General features: G+C 42.9%; 1 pseudogene; it reads right to left on the bottom strand.

Annotated features, from left to right (window-relative positions):
- Nucleotides 1-2,876: 2,876 nt before the first annotated feature.
- On the bottom strand, nt 2,877-11,249 carry LOC130028642 (ras-related protein Rab-11A-like; annotated as a pseudogene).
- Between the last annotated feature and the right edge of the window lie 6,541 nt (nt 11,250-17,790).

Raw genomic sequence — 17,790 nt, 5'->3', positions numbered from 1 at the left:
CCCACAGTCCAAGCGGAGGGATGTAGCTGAAACCTGAGCTGAGTTAGGTAGGCCAGAGACAAATCTCAGTCCAGCACCAACTAGTCTACTGACTTTGAGACAACATCTTTCATAGTGAAAATTTTTCTCTTAAATTAAGGGAACAAGAGGGTTGTCGTTCCAAAAAGAACATTGAATTTTTACTGCATGTGCTTAAAATGCAGAGAGTAATGCTGAACTTAAGGATTTAGTTGTAGATTCTCTGGTCATTGAGCATATCCAAGTGATCAAAGCACCCAAGATGTTCCACTGAACTTACAGAGCTCATGGACAGATTAATCCCAGACCTTAAAACAGGTGGTCCCTCTGTCACATTGAGATGATTCTTACCGAACAGGAGCAGATGGCTCCCACACCTGAAGAGGAAAGTTGTACAAATGTAAAAGATAGCATAGAAGAAACAGAAGAAGCAAAAACTTGTGGCCTGAGAATAAACTTAACATAAAATAAACAGAAATTGAAGTTTTAAAAAAAATTCAAGGAAGGCAGCCACACCCACCTCCCACAGCCACCACCATGTCAACTCACCCACTGGTCCTGCTCTTCAGATTCACAAATTAAATCTCTGGGAAGATGCAAACCATGTAACTGGAATTCATGGAAACACCAGTTTCCCAGCTGAAAATTCTGGCACACCCTGACGGGGGCATGGGGGCAAAGGAGGGGAGGACAGGCCAAGTCCTTGCCCTGCCAAAGGCCCCACAGCCACATGCACACCCTCCTACTGCCACTATTTCAGCGGCCCAATTCCACAGCTTCACTAAGAATCTTTGCATACTCTGTCAGTCCCACAGATCCTAAAGTTTCTAGACCTCATGACCATGGACATCTCTAGAATCCACACTAATGAAATTTCAGTAGGAGCACATCAAATTAGATGGGAGAGTAATATGAAGTCAATTAAAGTCAACAAAAACAGTAATAGAAGGCTCAACTAGTGATGAACAATTTAATAAATCCTCAGAAAGACTTAAAAATCTCATGGTGAAAAATAATGATTTCCACAAATTTTCCTCCACTGAGATATTTTCGATAATTCCCATAGCCAATTGGTTGTAACAAGCAACATAAAACAAATTATTGTGTGTCTGCTAAGGGGACAGGCTTGACGGGGGTGGTTGGGAAAATTGGGACAATGGTGAAGGGGAGATCATTCAGGTGGTGAAATTGGTGTTGGAACATTGTAAGCTGTATTATGAACAACTTTGTAAACCATGGTATTTAAAGTAAAAATAAATAGATAAATAAATAAAGGCCCAAATCTAGAGCTTAAAAAAATCAAGGAATCAACAATACAAAGAATAATAACAATACAAAGAAAAATACCTACATGAAGGTACTATTATTAGTAGTTGTTAAGGGTTCATTGGGAAAATGCATATAAACCCTCACACATGCCTGGCTCACATTAAGCACTCAGTTATGTTAGTGTTGTTGTGATACTAAAATCTCAGCAGATGAGCTAAATTCCAGTCAGGAATATAATTGTAGATGAAGGGACATTTGGTCAATCTCTTCTGCACATCTATAATACAACTCAGGAATCAAAAAGAGCTTCTTCATTCCTCAGTGAAAGCACAGGCTGGCTGACTCTCAGCAGAGGTTCTTTCTCCCTCACCCCACCCTAACCTTCACCACCACAGGCTTCTCTTGATTTTTTCCCTGGGAGCTGACTGAATTATCTCTCCCTGGGCTTAAGTCAATGTGGTCCCCATCTGTGGGTCACAAAATAATTCATGCGCACTCTACACTTCAATGCTCTCCTCTGAGGAAAAAGAAGAGAGAGGAAAGGTTTTCTGAATCATCATCAACAATAAAAGTTCTAAGGATCATGGCCCCCAACTTCATTTTATTATTCAGGATATAATTCTTTGAAAATCCTAGTCCACAAATGATAGCAATGAGGGAGAGCAGAAGGTGGGTCTATATCTAGGAGTTGGATAAGCCTTAAATATCAACCTGACTCCCAGGTGAGGTAAACCTAGATGTTGCCACCACAACTAATTTCTCCCTAATCGCCCTTGTGGTTTCACAAGCCTGCTAGATCAGAGTGTAACAGAATGTTTAGTGCAAGAAGTGTGAGTCAATACAATAGCATTTCTCAGAAGATAAAATGCTGTGGATGGGTCATAAACTATGAGACACTTCAGGTCCTTCAGAAATGTTAATTTTTATATATCTCAGTATTTCCTGGTACTCTTTTACCTAGATCTTCTGGGGGGGGGTGGTCTTGGGAGGAGGGCAGGACACACCCAGAATTCAGGGCTTACTCAGGATTTTGAGCATAGGGATCACTCCTGGCTGTGTTGGAGGACATATGCAGTGCCAGGAATCCAACCTGGAGCAACCATGAGTCAGGCAAGAGGCTGACCCACTGTACTATCTCTCCAGCTCTTAAATCTTTTTTATGCCTTTCTTCTCAGTCTTTCTCTGTGTCTCTGTCACTCTCCCTCTTTATCTCTCTCTATCTGCCTCCCTCTCTCCTTCCCTACTCACTTAACTAATAAGGTCTCTCTTATGTGTGTTGAGTACGCATTGATATTCCTGTTAATTTTTACAACTAGGTCAAGCTTATATGCCAAATAGAGCAGCATACTTAACAAAAACAATGAACACCCAAGTAAAGCTGAATTTCAGCTAAAGAGCAAATAATAATTGGAACATACTTCTACCAGCAAGAATTATTTGTGATTTCACTGAAATTTAAATGTAGCCAGGAATCTCGTAGTAGCTGGGAGTTCAGTGCTGGCCTTAAATGATGATTGTTCTCTGAGTCAGAGGAGCTGGGAAATACAAAACTCCCCCACACCTGTTCTATGATCAACTTTGTGACTCTTTCATCTTTGAAAGAAGTGAATCACCATCTTTCCTGGAAATCCACAGGCAGGAGAGTTGTTTGGATCTCTCACTTTTAAGGAATCCATATCTTCCAGGACCGTTTCTTTGGAGACAACTGGTTTCCTTAGAACACCCCAGGTCACCCACTGCAGAGGGTGAAGGGGAGTGGGTGTTCCCTGCTACACTTCAACAGGCAGACCAGGGGTCTTTGAAGGAAAAGTCTGAGTGAGAGTAGAAAGAACATGAAGTAAAAACAGTCTTTCCTTAAGAGCACACCTTTGGGGTCAGAACAATAATATAGCACCTAAGACACTTACTTTGAACACGGATGACCCGGGTTCGATCTCCAGCACCTCATATGGTTCCTCGAAAACCACCAGAAGCAATTCCTGAGTGCAGAGCCAAGAGTGACCCCTGAGCATCACTGTTGCCCCCCAAAACAAAACAACAACAAAAACCAACCCCCAAAAAATCCAAAGCACAAATCAAAAGGGCATCTTTGTCTGCTACTTTCTCTTTTCAGAGGGAAAGGTGTGGCAGAGAGAGGAGAATAGAACACCTCCCTCGCCCCTGTCCCCCACCACCCCGTACTAGCACTTCTTTGACACACCCTGGACTCCATTTGGGAACAAAGCTTTATTTGGGCCCAGGCACCCCCAGAGCAGGAGGAGGTTGGGTCTTCCTAACAATAACTATTTCTCAGCTTTCCTATCTACAGCAGCTGACTGAAAGGCACCTCCACCACCCCCACCCCAATAAGAACGTTCTAGAAAGACTCCAGAAGAGGCAGGGCTCAGCTAGGAAGCCAGGGAGAGCCGCCACAGACAGGGCAGCAGCCAGGCCTGGCGCTGGCCAAGTCCAGGCCAGGCTTTCTGCTCTCCCTGCTGGAGGCCCGCCATCCTGACTGAGTGGATTTCCAAGAAAGCAGTTGACAGCCTTGGCAGTGCTGTTCCTGGAAATGTTCAATAGGCCGTCTTTTGGCCTGGGCCACGCTGACGGATGGGTCGGAAGGGGAGACCATGTGTGCTCGGCCTATTCCCTGGTGCCGCTGAACGACAGCCGTCCCCCAGCTACCACGGGGCTGTAGCCTCTGGCCAACGGCTTCCTCCCTCCCTCCCGGGGCTCGGCTGCCAGCAGGCTCACTGCTGAATGAAGACAGGCGCCCTGTGGCTATAAATTAGAAAACACATCAGCTCTGTCGATGCAGTTGTGCAGTAAACCCTTGCAGAGGACACTTGGCCACTGCCAGGGGGCATTCTGGAAAGTGGCTTTAACACTTGCCAGGCCTGCTGTTGGGGCAGAGGAGATGAGGCAATGCCCAGAGGTGGGAATTTCCCTGGGCTGCAGAACCCAGTGTGGATGCCTGGCTTGGCCTCAGTGCTGTACAGTTGGGGCCCAGGAAATTTTGGGGGGTTTGGTTGTACAGGTGGGGCGTGAAGGGGTCAGTCATTGGAGTGTTAGCAGCGTCTCTGACCTCCAGCTCCAGAAATCAGAAGTACCTCTACTGCCTGCCTCAACTGTCCACTAAGTCCCTCACAGGAGCCTCTTGGAAGGCAGAGTGGCCTAGTGGTTGAGACGCTTTGGTGTGGGGGCCTTCAGGGAGGGGAGAGGTACCAGAAAGACAAGATCTCAAAGTGGGAGCTCCCCCGTGAGCTTCAGGGAGCCAGGCAAGTCACCGGCTCCTGAGCCTCAGTTATATCATCTCTGAAATGGGAAGAAAGAGAAGGGAAACCCAAGGGCACATGAAGGTCAGCTGGGATAACACCTGGGAGTATGACTGTTTAAGTATGACCTACTTCAAAGAGCCTGCCCACAGTGAAGGAGAAAATAGCCAAATATTGCAATCTCCCCATCCACCTTCAGTTAAAACAAACAGCTGCTTTTGAAAGCTTTTCTCTCCTGGATTCAAATAAGATTATATGTTCTGTGGCTATCTGAGGCTAATGAGTGTCATTTTTTTCTCTTGTTTTCCCTGAAAGAGGCTTTGTATTTTTTTTTAAGTCAATATTCTAGGAATTGTGTTCTCTAGGAAAGAACAGAAAGTAGGAAAGGGCGGGGGTGTCTTTTCTTCACAGAATCATTTTCTTTATAATTAGTTTTTAAAAACCAGATCAATGAAACCCCACAGTCCCACAGAAACCTACTGTCGCTTTAAATGGGCTTCACTGTTATATAATTTCCGGGCTGGTTCCCCCTACCCGCCACCTCCCTGCCAGCTTTCAAGGAACTCTAAAGAAATCCTTAAAGACTAATGTTTTTCCTGTTCATACTGGCAGAGAAACACAAAGGAAATAGCATGAACTCCCTTGAAGGTGAAAAATGAAGTGTCTCTTCCTTAAGGACTGTGACATGTGTGCCCCTCAATTAAGGGTCTTGGTTCAATTGCACAAGGCGGGGAGCTTTCCTGTGTGACTGTGTTCACTGAAAAATCCAAGGCCACATTTGCTTTGGGAAACAGGACACTATGATAATCAGAGAAAACAAAAACAGCTCCGTCTTCCATAATGAGCCCATCAAGGGTTTTTCTAGGAAAAGCCTTGATCGAGCAGTTCCTTGCATTTCCCTAAAGGCTAATCACCGGGGGCGGTGCTGAGAGCAGAGTGAGGAGGTAGCCTGGAAGTTGATTCCCAATAGTCCCTTCCCAGAAAAAGGCTCCATTATGCTAACTTGCTCATAGTTGGAGCAGCCACTAACCTCCAGGGTGCTGGAGAAGACCTCTGAGACAGCATTGTCCTATACCCTGCTGACCAAGTGCTCCTACACAATCTCTGTGATCGAGAAGCTCCCCAGAGAGGCTCCTGGGGAGCGGGACTCTCTGATCCAAGCCAGCAAGAAGCAGAAGGCTGCTCCAGGGTAAAACCACCTCCCTCTACTAACCTCCTTACAAGCAAAATAATGCAGACCCTGTCCTTTCGGTTCTAAGAAAAGAAAGGGTTGGGAAAAGACAGTGAGGCATTTATTCCCTTTGGAGCCAAGTTTAAGAGCACCAAATGTGCCCAGCAACAAAGAGAAGATCTAGTCTAGTGTCTCTGTAATGACACACAGAGCTCTGTCTGGTTCCCAGGACCTGTGAAGAATCCCCAAAGGCCTTGGGCAATGGTCTCAGGTGAGTTCTTTCATCTCCAGAAGTCTAGCTCAACCTCAGGGCTCCTACTTCTATCAGAAAAGTCCTCCAGTTTCACTCACTGCTTTATTTTTACCTGTGGGGGAGTGGATGCTCAGAGGGCCCCAGGGCCATCCCAGTAATTCTCAGTTATAGGCTGGCAGTTCAATACAAGGACTCAACGATGTGCAGAGTTCAATCACGGTCCTCCCGTTGTTCATCGATTTGCTCGAGCAGGCCCAGTAACGTCTCCATTGGAGACTTTGTTGTTACTGTGGTTGGCATATCAAATACATCATGGGTGGCTTGCCAGGCTCTGCCGTGCGGGAGAGATACTCTCGGTAGCTTGCCGGGCTCTCCGGGAGGGGCGGAGGAATCGAACTCGGGTTGGCCATGTTGGCTGCGTGCAACGCAAACGCCCTACCCGCTGTACTATCGCTCCAGTCCAGGGCTGGAGCACAGGGCTGGAGCGATAGCACAGCGGTAGGGCGTTTGCCTTGCACGCAGCCAACATGGCTGACTCGAGTTCGATTCCTCCACCCCTCTCGGAGAGCCCGGCAAGCTACCGAGAGTATCTCGCCCGCACGGCAGAGCCTGGCAAGCCACCCATGATGTATTTGATATGCCAACCACAGTAACAACAAAGTCTCCAATGGAGACATTACTGGGCCCGCTCGAGCAAATTGATGAACAACGGGAGGGCCTTTACCTTTACCTTTACCTAATGATGTGCAGGGCTTGGGCTTTGTGATCCAGGGATACCTGGGCTCTCCTGGTGGTGAAACCGAGAATTCAATCCCTGGTTCTGCCCACATATGCAGAGTGCGGTCTCAGGAACTCTGCAGTTTGGTATTACTGGTACCTCCGTGGAATATGAGTTCTCCAGTGCACCATCCCAGCTGTCTGTGAGCACTGCAACTTAAAGTGTGTGACCCTAGTGAACACATCAGCATTACATGTGTGCTCACAACTACAACAGCAGCAAGAAGTAGGGAACAGAAGGGAAGTTAAGAAAGGAGACAATACTCCAGACTCCACGCCAGGCTGATTTCATTGGGGTATCTCAGAGGGGAACAGGCATAGTCCCGCAAACCTTCAGAACCCAATCGAAAAACCCAGGTATGCCAAACCAGTGACTGAAAACTCCAGGCCTCTCAGAGTCAGGAATGGGTTGCCTTTTCCCATCTCCCTGCCCTTCTGATGTCCTGGAAGTCACGTCCAAGAAATGCCTCTGGGCACCATTTAAATGCATTAATGGCCATGATCCAGAGAATCACAGAAGAGAGCAGAAGAGAGCAGCACGTTATGGAGATGTCTCCGGACCCCAGTTATTTAAAGATTTAGAATTCCAGGAGAATGTGGTTTGTTATGTTACTATTCATAACAAGCAATATAAAATAAATGATTTAGCATCTGCCTGTGGGGCAGTCTTGAGTGGTGGTGGTAAAAATTTGGAATAATGGTGGTAGAAAGGTGTAATTGGTGTTGAAATATTGAGTGTAATCAATTATTGTGAACAACTTTATGAAAATAAAATTGAAAAATTAAAAAAATAGAAAGGAGACAATAAAAAGTGGAGCTAAAGGAGATAGTACAGAGATGGAGGTACATGTCTTGCATGTGACTGACTGGGGTACCATCATTGCCTGCCAGATGGGCATGGTATCACTGAGTTTGAGTAGCACAACATCCTTGATCTCCGGCACTGAACCATTGACCTGGCTTGTCAAATATCACAAGTGAACCCCAGACTCTTGGAAACTACCCTTCCCTAATAAAGAATTTTAACTGCTCAGAAAACAAAGCCAAACCCCAAACCAAATGTTCTCCATTTTTTTAATTTGCTTTCTCTGTCTTCTGATTTCCCAGACCAGAAAAATTTTCTCCTCCCATTTTCAATTTACCAGATTCTCTCCAGGCTACTCATCAACATTACACATTGGGTTGTTGGTTGGGCCACCTCTCAACCAGCAACCAGTGAAGGGCAGCATGGAGGGTACCTCAAAGCCCCAGTTGCCAGGAGTATCATCCTAGTCTACTGAGGGGAAACAGGAACAGCATGAAACTATGCTGAGATCAGTATGGAGGGGAGGAGAGTTAAGGGGAGGGATTTAGGGTGGAGAGGGCAAATGTACAACAACATCCCTATGCTGAGAAGAAAGGCTGTGCCCTTGCTTCTCTTAGCAGAAATCTCTCTGGTTCACCAAGAACTTCCGTCTGATCAGGACAGAGTGAATTGAGTGTATGGTAAGGCCGGAGAACCCAGAAAGAGGAAGAGTGGCATGGAAAGAAGATTGTGCGGGATCCTAGAGCAAGCTTTGTCACTGCTTGGCCTTTCATGACCTTGAACTTACCTATGTAAGATCATCTTGATTGTTTAGATCAAGAGCCACATTGCATCTTTCACTCAGTGCTTCCACGGACTCAGAAAGATTCATTTTAAAAACACGGAAGCTTCCAGACTCTTTGAAGACAACTAGAGCTGGCTTCAAGTGCCAGCGACTTGCTATGAAGTCTCTAATTCACAGTCCATTCATCTGTCACACCTGAGATTCTAACCTATGTTTTTCATTCTATCTCCTTCTGGCTGGATCTTTTCTGGCAGTGTTCAGGAGTGGGCCCACTTCTGGCAAAACAGACCTTGGTCTCAGTGTGCAGGGTTGCACAGACCTGGTGGTGGAGGGAGTCACCAGGAAGGACTCAACAGTCACTGGAGTCACTCAGGCATCAAACTAGGGTTCATACTCAAGCCCTACATATACTAGGTAGGCATGTACACTATCCCCTTTTAAAATTTGAGATAACACCCAGCTGTGCTCAAGGATCACTCATGGAAATGTTTGTGGGACTGTATGTAGTACCAGGGATTGAACCCATGCCAGCTGCATGCAAGGAAAGATCCCTGCCTCTTGTACTACTTCTCTGGCCCTATCACATGCCACCCTCTGAGCAGCACCCTCAGCTGCCTTACTGTATACTGAACAACTCTTCTGGAATGTCCACACTTCTCCAGCAACTCCCCAATGGAATGCTGTAATATCTCTCTGAATCCTACTCTTTTGGCAATGTCTATAGTTTTAGGAGCTTGTACCCCACCCCACATCACAAGAAACCTGGGAGTCATCCTTAACTGATTCCCCATTTTATTCCACATGTTTGATTCATGTCAAGTTTCTACTGATTCAATCCTCCCCTTAACAAACTCTTGAATCTGTCTATTTTCCTTCGAGTGCTGTGACCATCAGCTTTTCACCTCCATCTCAGGCCTGAAAGACTACAGTTACCACCAGTTTATATTTCTGTCATACTCAGTGGAACTCGGGGGGTACTCCTGGCTCTGTACTCTGGGGTTGCTGCTGGTGGTATTCAGGAGATATGAAGTGCCAGGGATAGAACCTTGCCTCCTGCATACAAAACGTATGCTCAGCCTACTGAGTCATCTCTCCAACCCTACAACTGATTATCTTGCTTCCAGTCTTGTTTCCATCTGGGCATCATGACATAAGTCACCAAATAGATCATTCTGAAGTACATACATGCAAAATAATGGTCTTCCTAATATACATGAAGGATAAACTTATCCTTATGGTTCAGTGGTTTCTCATATTGTCTCATAATTTCCTTCATAAGAAGGACAAAGTCCTAACTTCTTAACATGGCATGCAAATATAGCCCCTGCCCACCACTCCAGAAAAAGTGACTCTCAAGATCCCATCCAAAAGGCATCTCTTTAAGTTCCCCAACTTTTCTTACTTCTGCCCCTTAGCCTGTGTTGCTTCATCGGCTAAGAATATATCACCTCCATTGGTCAATTTTATGTGGTAGCTTCACTGAACCAGGGGTTGCTCAGAGAGCTGGTATAGGAGTATTTATGGTTGTCAAAGGTATGTTGTAAGAGTTTTTTGCAAAGTTACCATTGGAAATAGAAGACTGTGAAGAAGGTCACCTTCACCAATGCAGAAAAGCATCTTTCAATGCACTGAGAGCCTGAGCAGAACAAAAGGGTATAGGAAGGTGAATTTGTTGTCTGCTTGAGCTGGACTTCTGTCTTGAAACTGGGACTTGCATCACTGACTCCCTAGGTTCCTAGGATTTGACTGATCTACTGACATTACTGGTTGTTTTCTATACAGAGGAAGATGGTAGAGCTTGTTTACTCCGTAAGTGTGTGAGCCAATTTTTACAATAAATGTTTACATTTATATCTCCACATATCTCTGGGTGGGCCTACTTTTCTGAAGAACGTTGACTGATGTATTCCCATAAACTCTTACTCATCCTTCAGACTTAAGTTAGATGGCATTCTAAGAAGCTTCTGCAGACCTTCCAAGCCTGAATTACATACCCCTTTATTGCATTTCCATTGACTTTCCTTCTTATTAGTTTTTACCCCAATGTACATGTTAAAATCCTTGTTTTCTTAAATGTTTTTTGTCCGAAGATGCAAAACTTCATAAAAGTTAACCTGTGTTCTGTTTATATTCATATGCCCTGTACCTAGGACATAGCCAGGTATATAGTATGTGTCCAACATTTTTTTGACCACAAGAATTACAAATATATTTAAATCTCAGACCTGGAAATGGATTATATACAGCCTTGGAGGCAGGAGAATAGAGACACTTGATCTGTTCTGACATCACTCTACCTTTGGCTTGTTTTCAGCAGTTGGTGGCACGTGATTAGGGACCATGTTATTGCTTGGAGACATGTCATTCTCAGGTTTATCTGATATTTGCTTCTAGGAAACTATGAGAAATATCTCTCATAACTGTCCGAAAAGCAGCTTCTACAATTGCAGAATCTAGAGTAGAAGTCTCGATAAATGACACTCTTTTTTGCAAAGGTTCTTGCTTCATCTGTAGAAACTGCCCTGAGATGACATAGATCATTCTTATTGCCCACCATGATGACAATGTTACTGTCAGCACAATCTCTCAATTCTTTCAGCCATTACTCTATATTTTCAAGATATGAACTGTTTTAGTATGTCTTCCATCAATAGAGCTCCTACAGCTCCATGATAGTATGCCAGTGTTATAGCTCTGTATCACTCTTGCCCTGCTGTGTCCCATATCTGTGCCTTTATTGTCTTCCCATCAAACTGGATGCTTCATGGTGCAAACTCTACTCCAATGGTGCTCTTAATTTTGAGATTAAAATAATTTCAAGTAAATCAAGAGAGGATATTACACTCTTCCCAACTCCAGAGTTTCCAATAAGGACAACTTTGAAAGAGGTTGTCGTATTCATTATCACAGTTTCCCATTGCATGGCTGATGAGCCAAGGGGTGGGAGCAGTGGTAACTCAAGTGCCAAGCTTCAGCAGACAGACCCCAAATTTTTTCTTTTTCTGACAACATGATCATACTACCCAAAGTATGTGTCACCTTCAAGTAGAAGCATTAAGAATCATTACCAGGAAAGAGTATCCTGGCTAAGGCAAACACTTTCAGTAGGATGAGCAAGCCAGATCATGCTCTAACAATACTAAGAAATAACAGTTCATGCCTGGGAAATTTGCTAACTCCTCTGTTTCCTAGAAGTCCACATATTTTGGAATTGTTGGTAGAAGTTGTGAAACAAAAGCTATTCCTATTACTTGAGAACTTTTTGCATTTCACTTAATTGCTTCTGGTCAGTCTAACATGGATATATATATATATATATATATATATATATATATATATACATAACCCCTGAGCATCATTGGGTGTGACCCAAAGCAATATATTGCTTTGGGTCACACCCAATGATGCTCAGGGGTTACTCCTGGCTCTGCATTCAATAATTACTCCTGGTGGTGCTTGGGGGACCATATGGGATTCTGGAGATTGAACCCAGGTCGACCACGTGCAAGGCAAACATCCTACCTGCTGTACTATCACTCTGGCCCCTGACTTTAAATTCTTATTGGTGTCTCTGTATTTGTTGCAGCTTTCTATGTGCTCCACTCATTTATGATCCTGGCATAAAATACCACTCTGGTGACAATGTTCAAAACAAAAAAATATGCCACTGAAGTTCATCGGTGCCTGGTGTCAAGAGATAGAACAGAGTAAGACTTTTTTTTTCTTTTTAGTCAATGTATTGCTCTTTCTTTTCTTTCAGATTCTCAAGCTCTTGACAATTGATATTTTATTTCTCATATATTCCCATCCATTTTACCTCATTTTCAAACTTATATAAGTGATAGCTTCAAAATGCATTGAACCCTCCCTGGTGTAAGGCTACAGTTGTGCAAAGATCTGGCTTCAATGGTAATTCTTCAGAAGCTCATAACCTTGGACCTGCAACCTAACCTCCCTGAACTTCTTCAGCTTTCTCCCTTGTAAAGGAGATAGCAGAGAAAGAATGACACTGACTTTTCACCTTTTCTCAGCCTTGAGTGTGGGAGGCTGTATAGGAAGGAAGGTTGACATCCTTCCTCAGAAGTTCTGCTATTAATTGAACTCATGAGCCTACAATGGTCCCTGTGCAATCTCTGTGAATTGAAGTGATTTTTTCTGATAAGCCTGCAATGTCAGCAGGAAGTCATCAATCAGTGTCAATGTCTAAATTTATCCAAAGGATTAATGCTTTAAGATTCCTTAATTATGTGCTGGAGAGATATTACAGGGGTAAGGTACTTGCTTTGCATACTGCTGACCCAGCACTGACCCTGGATTTGATCCCTGATCCATATGATCCCCTGAATACCACAAGTGTCACTTCCAAACACAGAGCCAGAAGTAGCCCCAAAGCACCACACCACACACAGACACAGACACAGACACACACACACACACACACACACACACACACACACACTCCTTAATTTAATGCTAGGACTTATTGCCTTCTTCCTTCCAAAGTAGTAGATTTATAGTCAATTTATTCTTATACTATGGAAAGTGGAAAACCTCATCCTATATGGGAAATGCAATCACTGACCTCTTTCTCTCTTAGTACTTGTACTTTGAGTCCAGAATTTAGTGGGGTTACCAACCTGAAAACAAAATCACAGGGATATGAGGATAATACCAAAGATGGAAATTTGAAACCTCCAGGGGCAGTGGAATAAAATAGGAAGGGACACAGCCATCTTAGCTTAGCAATTAGACATATTATAGGTTTAAACTTGTAAACACTGATTCTTCATCTTTGTACACATTGCTCTAAAGAGAACCTTTGACCCAAGACAGAGGTAAAAATGACTTACTTTCCATTCCTACCCATTAAATCTTAGGATATCAGTCTCCTTAACTCTGAAAAAAACAAAAGGAATAAATTATTCCAAGTTCTTACTAATGTTTCTTTTTTCTATAAACATGGATCTATAATTATTTTATTGTCAATGCAAATGCCGGTGGCATACAAACCTACAAATGGGTATTTATCATAAGTTCAGCAGCAATTAGGGCATCTTTGACCCAACTTGACAGCTATGGCTTAATTTTAATGTTGGGATATTAATTCATGACTCAACTCTCTCTTTCTTTCATTACAATTTGTTACTTCATTCGTGGTTTTAAGTCTCACTAAACTTCAGGTAACCTGTCCATATCTCTGTTTTCCGAAAAACAAGGATGACCACAACTTCTATACAAGAGAAAGGAATTTTCAGCAGTTTTTTCCATGCCATCTGACTTCATCCAGGCTTCTTGCCAACTAAGAAGAGCTGCTAATCCGATTGGTCTAAGTTTGGACCATATATAGAACCTTATGATAAGAAGGCAGGGTTGCACAACACCCAAAAGGAGAGAGAGAACAAAAGGGAATACCCTGCCACAGAGGCAGGGTGGGATGGGGTGATGGGTGTGGGAGGGATACTGGGATCCATGGTGGTGGAAAATGGGCACTGGTGGAGGGACAGGTACTTGGTCATTGTATAATCGAAACCCAAGTACAAAAATTTGCAAATCTACAACTGTACCTCATGGTGTTTCACTAATAAAAATTTTTTAAAAAGAATAAAGAAGTAAACATTAAAAAAAGAAGGCAGGACATTCAGGAGGCCCAAAGGGTACCAGCTAGAAGAAATCCGAATAAAAATACCCCAAGACACATTCTGATCAAAATGACCAAAACCTTAGACAGAGACAAAATTCTGAAAGCAGCAAGATCGAAGAAAGAAATCTCTTACAAAGGAGCATCCTTAAAATTCACAGCTGAATTTTCTGATGAAACCCTCATGGCCCGAAAACAGTGGTGGGACATAGTAAAAAAACTCAATGAAATAAATGCCTCCCCAAAAATACTTTTCCCAGCAAGACTCTCATTCATAATAGAAGGAACAACACACAGTTTCACAGACAAACAACAGCTCAGGAACTTCATAGACTCAAAACCATGGTTACAAGAACAACTAAATGGGCTACTTTAAGGCAAGAAAGGCCCCTCAAATACACCAAACTTTAACAGAACAATGGGACAAAATCCCATAACAATAATCTCTCTCAATGTCAATGGGCTAAACGCACCAATTAAAAGACATAGAGTGGCAGGATGGATTAGAAAATTGAACCCAACATTCTGCTGCCTGCAAGAAACGCATCTCAATAGTCAAAGCAAACACAGACTCAGAGTCAAAGGCTGGAAAACAATCCTACAGGCAAACAGCTCCCATACAAAAGCTGGGGTAGCCATCCTTATATCAGACCACATCGATTTCAGAGTGAGGAAGGTCATAAGAGACAGTGAAGGCCATTTCTTATTGATCAGAGGATCTGTACAACAGGAAGAACTTACAATAATAAATGTATATGCACCTAATGAGAGACCAGCAAAGTACTTAAAACAACTACTCATAGATTTGGAAAAAGACATCAATAGCAACACAATACTAGTGGGAGACTTCAACACTGCTTTGTCACCTCTTGATAGATCAACCAGACTCAAGCTTAGCAAGGACATACTTCATTTGAGGGAAACAATGGAAGAAAGGGACTTAGTAGATATATACAGGACACTTCATCCACAAAAAGCTGAATACACATTCTTCTCAAGCGTACATGGAACATTCTCCAAGATAGACCACATGCTGAGCCACAAAACATGCCTCCATAAAATTAAGAAGGTAGAGATTGTATCAACAATCTTCTCAGACCATAATGCGCTGAAATTAGAAGTAAATCACACACAAAAACAGAAAACTAAATCAAACACCTGGAAATTAAACAGTGCACTATTGAACAACGAGTGGATTAGACAGGAAATCAAAGAGGAAATCAAAAGATTCCTAGAAATGAATGAAAATGAGAACACGAGTTACCAAAACTTATGGGACACAGCAAAGGCTGTGTTAAGAGGAAAGTTTATAGCTCTACAAGAATTCCTCAGGAAGGAGGAGCGAGCACACATAAGTAACCTAACCTCACAGCTTAAGAGCTTGGAGAAGGACCAAAAAAAGGAGCACAACCCGAACAGGAGAAAGGAAATAATAAAACTCAGAGCAGAGATTAACGAGATGGAAACCCAAAAAACAATCTGAAAGATCAATGAAACCAAAAGCTGGTTCTTCGAGAAAATTAACAAGATCGATAAGCCTCTAGCAAAACTCACAAAGAAAGGGAGAGAGAAAACCCTAATAAACCGAATCAGAAATGAAAAGGGGGTCATTACAACAGAAACCACAGAAATTCAGAGGATCCTCAGGGAGTACTTTGAGAAGCTTTATGCCACGGAACATCAAAACCTCGAGGAAATGGATAAATTCCTAGACTCCTACAGACTCCCAAGGCTGAACCAAGAAGACCTGGAATACCTGAACAGACCTATCACCATCAAGGAAATTGAAATGGTAATAAAAAGTCTCCCCAAGCACAAAAGTCCTGGCCCGGATGGATTCACTAGTGAATTCTTCCAAATCTTTAAAGAGGACTTAGTCCCGATGCTCTTTAAGCTTTTCCACAAAATTGAAATATCAAAAACACTTCCGAACAGTTTCTACGAAGCAAATATCACACTGATACCAAAAGCAGACAGAGATACCAGAAAGAAAGAGAATTACAGGCCGATATCCCTGATGAACACAGATGCAAAGATCCTCAACAAACTACTAGCAAATAGAATCCAACTACTCATCAAAAAGATCATACACCATGACCAAGTAGGATTCATCCCAGGGATGCAAGGATGGTTTAACATTCGGAAATCAATCAACATAATCCACCATATCAACAAAAGAAAAGATAAAAAGCATATGATCATATCAATAGATGCAGAGAAAGCATTTGATAAGATCCAGCACCCCTTTATGATGAAAACCCTAGCCAAAATGGGTATAGAGGGGACCTTCCTCAACATAATTAAAGCCATCTACCACAAGCCTACAGCAAGCATCATCCTCAATGGGGAAAAACTGAGAGCCTTCCCTCTAAGATCAGGGACGAGACAGGGATGCCCACTCTCTCCACTGCTGTTCAATATAGTACTGGAAGTACTTGCAATAGCGATTAGGCAGGAAAAAGATATTAAGGGCATTCAGGTAGGAAAGGAAGAAATCAAGCTCTCACTATTCGCAGATGATATGATACTCTACTTAGAGAACCCAATAACTTCCACCAAAAAACTCCTAGAAACAATAGACTCGTATAGTAAAGTTGCAGGTTATAAAATCAATACCCAAAAGTCCATGGCTTTCCTATACGCAAACAGTGAGAGAGAAGAAAGCAACATGAAAAAAACAATCCCATTCACAATTGTGCCCCAGAAAATCAAGTACCTAGGAATCAGCTTAACTAAGGAAGTAAAGGACCTGTACAAAGAAAACTACAAAACGCTACTTCAGGAAATAAAAGAGGACATGAGGAAATGGAAAAATATCCCCTGCTCATGGGTCGGGAGACTTAACATTGTCAAAATGGCAATACTGCCGAAAGCATTGTATAAATTCAATGCAATCCCTATAAGGATACCCATGACATTCTTCAAAGAAATGGAGCAAACACTCTTGAAATTTATATGGAACAATAAGCCCCCACGAATAGCTAAAGCAATTCTTGGGAAAAAGAAAATGGGAGGAATCAACCTCCCGAACTTCAAACTGTACTACAAAGCAGTAATAATTAAAACAGCATGGTACTGGAACAAAGGCAGAACTGCAGACCAATGGAACAGGGTTGAATACACTGACATCTCCCCTCAATCATATGCTCATCTAATCTTTGATAAAGGTGCAAGTAATGTGAAGTGGAGTAAGGAAAGCCTCTTTAATAAATTGTGTTGGCATCACTGGACGGCTACATGCAAAAAAATAGGCTCAGAACTCTGCCTAACACCATGTACAAAAGTAAGATCAAAATGGATTAAAGACCTCAACATCAGACTTGAAACCATAAGGTACATTGAAGATAAAGTTGGCAAAACCCTCCATGACATTGAAACTAATGGTATCTTCAAAGATGCCACGCCACTGGCCGAGCAAGTGAAAACAGAGATAGATAAATGGGACTATCTTAAACTAAGAAGCTTCTGCACCTCCAAAGAAACAGTGACCAAAATACAAAGACAGTCTACAGAATGGGAAAGGATATTCACCGAATACACATCTGACAAGGGGTTGATATCCAGGATATACAGAATACTGGTTAAACTCCACAAGAAGAAAACATCCAACCCCATCCAAATATGGGGCAATGAAATGAACAGAAACTTTCTCAAAGAAGAAATCCGAATGGCAAAAAAGCACATGAGAAAATGCTCTACATCATTAATCATCAGGGAGATGCAGATCAAAACCACAATGAGATACCATCTCACACCTCACAGACTGGCCCACATTCAAAAGAACAAAAGCAACCGATGCTGGCGTGGATGTGGCGAGAAAG

This window comes from Sorex fumeus, unplaced genomic scaffold (genome assembly GCF_029834395.1).
Source record: "Sorex fumeus unplaced genomic scaffold, SorFum_2.1 ptg000003l, whole genome shotgun sequence".
In the NCBI taxonomy this organism is placed as follows: Eukaryota; Metazoa; Chordata; class Mammalia; order Eulipotyphla; family Soricidae; genus Sorex; species Sorex fumeus.
Note: the sequence above shows the minus strand (reverse complement) of the source record. Positions and strands in the feature narration are given on the sequence as shown.